Source organism: Arvicola amphibius, chromosome 4 (genome assembly GCF_903992535.2).
Source record: "Arvicola amphibius chromosome 4, mArvAmp1.2, whole genome shotgun sequence".
NCBI lineage: Eukaryota > Metazoa > Chordata > Mammalia > Rodentia > Cricetidae > Arvicola > Arvicola amphibius.
In genome coordinates, this window is record NC_052050.1 from 67,064,609 (window position 1) to 67,070,068 (window position 5,460).

Consider the following 5,460-nt stretch of genomic DNA (forward strand, 5'->3'; position numbering starts at 1 on the left):
AGCCAGATACAGCGACACAGTGACATCTTGGAGAGTAGAGGGTGGCCATGCCCCTGAGCCACGTGAGGTGACAGATGACCGGGGGAGGGGGGGAAGAGGACACAACCAGGTGCAGCAGCCAAGAGGTCAAAGGTATGAAAGGAGCAGGTAATCAAAATGTCTGGACTGTATAGAGAACAGCGTCTGGGGAAAGGGCAGTCCAGCCCCGGGTTGGCAAAGTTTAGGGAGGGACTGAGGGATGCTGAGACTTGGAGGCCAGGTCTGCTTTGATAAATTAAATAGGCACCTCAGCCATTTGTCCCCAGGTTTGAGACTTAACATCCCCACCTATTTGCTGATTATAATTGGTAAAGGGTGACATCATCTTCCATGACTACTTCCTGTTGACCTTGGGGCATCATTGTTGGGGACTCAAGAAAGCTGGAATGTTGGCCAAGGCCAGGGAGAGCAATCCTCAAAGGAGACTTCTCCAGCCCCCTTCTGGTCTGTGGAGGGTCTTTGTCCCTATATGTGTGTCTGCTGTAAGTGTGCGCTTCCTCACCCCTGGTGAAAGCCTTTCTTTCACTGCTCATCATATCTGATCCTGTTTACTATGTTTGAGAATTTCCCTGAGTCTATCTGCTATGCCTGAGTGTTTTTTCTATCCTTTTATTCTTTAGCTGGCAGAGAAAATGAACTGGATCAAGACCCCTAGACAGTAACAATACTAACCACACCACCATTTTACACACACCCATCTGTGTTTGTATTTGATGGTGAGGAGCAAACACAGGGCCTCGTCCATCCCAAGCCCATGCTCTATCTCTGAACTACGCACCCAGCCCCCTAAGTATCTCCTATTTTGCCTACCTATCTCTTGTACAGATGCCACACTAGTCAGACCATAAGGAGTGTTTGCCTGTGTTCTATCACAGCTTCCTGTCCAGTAGACCTGTCTTCCTTCCTGTCAGTTCCTAGGCTCAAAAGCACCCCAAGAGCCTCCCAGTCAGGATAACACACACACACACACACACACACACACACACGCACGCACGCACGCACGCACGCGCACACACACGCATACGTGCGCACGCACACACACGCATACGTGCGCGCGCACACCCTTGAAACTGTCTACAGGTACTCTTAGGTGGATTTCACCTCCTGTCCTCATGTGTGACCTGTGTCCCATACCAGCTCACTTTGATTACTATGTTCCCGTCACACCTCGAGTTTGTGACTCAAGACATTCCAGACATCCTCTGCCTTCCAGTCGGTCCCCATGCTGTTCCTCTGGTTGGTAACATTCTTCCACGGTCTTTACAGAGGCCATTCGTTTTCTTTCTTGCAGCTCAGCTCAGACATTACCTTCTAGAACATGTTCCCTGCCTGCTCACTCTCAAGTAGCCACCACCAGGTGCTTCCTACCTCAGCATTCTTGTGCTCATTCTTGGTACCAACCACTCTTGGAAATTTCTCTTTATTCCCACCAGTGTATCAGAGGCCTCCCAAATGCAACTAAAGCATGAGTGTCCAGAGAATGAATATCACACTTCTCACCCAATCCCCTGAGCCCGTGTTTGGCCTGCCTATTCATTCCTTACCTTTGCCAGATTACATCAGTGAGCCAGTGTCCCCACAACAGACTCATCAAACTTTGGGGAAACTCATCTTTCTTTTTATTTATTTTTTTCCTTTGTCTTATTTTGCTTTTCTGTATACATAAAAAAAGATCCCTATATAAATCATGGAGAAAAGAAGACAAGGTATGCCCACACTTTGGTGAAGAGAAAAGAGAAAAGGCTGAGCCTCGTACGGAGGAGTACGGCATGTCATTTAAGGCTTAAATATTTTCTGGAAAAACAAAAACAAAAAACAAAAAACTGGAGGCATCTCCACAGCCTCAGAGGAAGGCAGAGGTGGCCTTTTCAGTAAATTTTCTTCACTCAAGTGTCCAGAAGCGGGGAGAGGCAGCCATTCTTCTTCTCACTCCGGGTCATCTTCTTCCTTGTGTGGACGCGTGCTGCAAAGCTCCAAAGGCAGAGATTCACTTGTGGGTTAACAGTCAGCATCTCCAGCATTTGCACTTTGAATTCCTCCATCTCAGGCCCTCTGAGGGAAGAGGCTTTACCTCTGGAGGCCAGTCATCTTCTGGAGGCAATCCAATGAGAGCAAAGATTTTGCTCAACTGGCCAGGTTTGGTGTTTCCACAGAAGGGAGGTTTTCAACAAAACACGTCTGCAAAGACACAACTGCAGATTCTGGCTAGGACAAGGTCAGCCAGCTGGACTGCCCCGTTACTTGTCACCAGTATGTTCTCTAGTGTCATGTCTCAGTGAACTATGCAATATGCTTGAAGAAAATATGGGCTGCTTAGAAACTGACTCATCAGATCCCTGATGGTCTCAACCGGCAAGCCTGGTGGGGGTGCTTGTCGCGGTATGTCCTTAGGTCCTGGTCAATATGCTCAAACACTAGGGTGACCCTGATGTCTGGATCAGTTCAGCAAGTAGCTACAACAACATTACAATGCTCGAAGGCCTCCAGCCTCCCTGGTAAGGCCACCTCATGAACTGTGCTAATGGGAAAGCTCCCTCCAGATCATTCTCCGTTAGGAACTCTCACACTCCTGGGCATCACAAAGTGGCCCCTGAAGAGATCTCAGGCCTTGTACATCATCCCACAGACACAAACATCAATTTCAGCCTCTGGTTCATATGGAAAGGTAGCCATTCTCAGAGCAGGGGATTGACTTATGCCCAACCAAGAGCTGTGGAGGTGCCCCTTTATCAGGCCGGGAGGGTGTCACACAGTGGGGAATCCATCCTGGGCTGCTGAGCACTATGGGCCAGACTATAGACACTCTATTTTTTTAAAAATAAGGTCTCTTGATGTTCAGTTGGCCTTAACGTAGCTGAATTTCTCCTCTGAGTGATTAGCACATACACTGAAAAGCTGAATCTTCAGCACTTTTGAAATCTTTTCTGTGTGTTCTAGAATCTGACAGCCTGTCTTCACAGGGTAAAGGGAAAATTTTACATTTTATGCAGAGCTAACCCAAAAGGAATGAGCTCAAATTACTACTGCTGTTAATACTATGGGATTTTTCTCTTTTCTCTCTTTGTGCATGTGTGTTTGTGCATGTAAGTGTGTGTGTGTGGTATTTGTGTGTGTATAGGGTGTATGTGTGTGTGCATGGGGTATATGTTTGTATATGCACATAGGTGTTGGGGTATGTGAGGTAAATGTGTGTGTTTGTCTATAGGCATGGTGTGTGTGTGTGTGTGTGTGTGTGTGTGTGTTACATGCATGTGTGTATGCATATTTGGAGTGTTCACATGCAGGAATTCAGGTGTCTTCCTATCTCACTTTTCAATGCATTGCCTTGAGATAGGATCTCTTACCAAACCTGGATCTCATTCTTATGGCTAGACTGGAATCTGGATCCTGGGAGGCTCCGGGATCCACCTGCCTCTGCTGCCCCTCCCAGCACTGGGATTATAAACTCATTCTGCCACACCCAGCTTTTACATGAGTCTTGAGAATCCAAATCCAGCCTCTCGTGCTTCTGTGGCCAGCACGTTACTCACTGGACATTTCCCCAGCCCATACTGTTGTTTTTGACATTGAGTGCCCGGGGACTGCTACAGAGTACTGCAACCCCACTGGCAATCAAAGCTCTACTCCTCCACGTCCAGCTAGCTCATAGCTGCTGTCTGTTGAAAGGAGCTGCTTGTTCATCCTGGCTGCCCAGAACCAAAATAATCACACAGAAGCTTATTAGTTAAATCACTGCTTGGCCCATTAGCTCTAGCTTACTATTGGCTAGCTCTTACATATTCATTTAACCCATCTCCATTAATCTGTGCATCACCACGAGGTCGTAGCCTACCAGCAAAGTCAGTGTTTCTGTCTCCGGCAGCAGCTCCATGGCTTCTCTCTGACTTTGACTCTTGACTCCTTTCTCCCAGCATTCAGTTTAGTTTTCCCCACCTATCTAGGTTCTTCCCTGCTATAGATCCAAAGCAACCCTTTATTAACCGATGGTATTCACAGCATACAGAGGGGAATCCCACATCAGCTATTTTCGGCCCAGAGCATCCATATGCAAGGTAGGATCATTTAGGATCTTGTCAGGTGAGATGGAGAAATGCCTATTTCTCCAGTCTGATGTTCAGACCCAATGAAAACAATGTTTTACAGTTGTCTGTGCAAAAAGCCACTGTGATACTTAATCTTGATTGGCTTGAGAAGCACTTAGATTTATAAAGCATACCTCCCAGTGTGTCCATGACAGAGGTTCCACAGACTAGATTGTGAGGGTTATAATCTTATTAATGGGTCAATCCAGTGACAGACTCAACATTTGCATAGAGTGAGTAGAAGTTGGAGGGAGTGGATCACAGGAATGGTGGAGGTGCCCTTGAAGGGTCTGCCTTGGCCCTGGCTCTGTCCTATGGCTCCTTTGCTTTCGCAACTGCCATGAAATGAGCATCTCTGCTTTGCCACACACTCCCCAGCATGATGATCTGCCTAGCCACAGCCCTGGAAGCAATGGAGCCAGCTGACCATGGGCTGAAGCCACTCCAACCATGAGCCAAAATAAACCCTTCCTCTTCTAAGTGGTTTCTCTGAGTGTTTGTCACAGCCTCAGTGACAAAACCTGACTTACACAAACAGCTACTTCAGAGTTCTTAAGGTTGTTTTTATTATTTTTAATATGGGTAGGAGAGTCTCAATATCACAATAGAGAATGATGAGGTACTTTTCTCTGTGAAACACTGTTTCTCTGACTCATTTAAATTGTAACAATGTCCTCCAGACCCATTAAATCTTGTCAGTTTGTAAATGAAGGATTTCATGATTCTTTTAATGGCTGAATAGCTTTCCATTGTGTGTGTATCCATATATACATATGTATATTATACACACACACCTACATGCATACACGCATCCCATTCTCTCTCTCTCTCTCTCTCTCTCTCTCTCTCTCACACACACACACACACACACACACACACACACACATTTTTATTGTCTATGACCCCAGCCATGGGATGGTGCAGCTAAGAGTTAAGATGAATCTTCTCACCTCAGTGAACCCAATCTACAAACTCTCTCTCAGGCATGCCCAGAGGCTTGTCTCCTATGTGACTTTAGATCTTGTCAAACTGACAATATTAACTGTCAATGGACTGAATCATCTCCCTAGCCCAGATTCTGATCTTTCCTCCTATAACCAGAGGCTGTGTTCTCAGTCAGTACACTGTACTCACTGTACATATTCTATCTTGGGGATATAAGAAGGACTATACGTGTGTTTGTTCTTCAGGATTTTAACATCTGACTTGACTCAAATAGTACTAGTTAATTATCTATTGCCAAAGAACATAATGTCCCCAAACTCACAGCTTAAAACAGCAAATGTTTGCCTCCTCGCCACACTCAGTCTCTCACGGAGCTCGAGTCTCTCACGGCTCT

At 46.2% G+C, this 5,460-nt stretch overlaps 1 pseudogene; it reads right to left on the reverse strand.

Moving 5' to 3' along the window:
• Window positions 1-1,965: 1,965 nt before the first annotated feature.
• Window positions 1,966-2,712, reverse strand: LOC119813510 (annotated as a pseudogene).
• Between the last annotated feature and the right edge of the window lie 2,748 nt (window positions 2,713-5,460).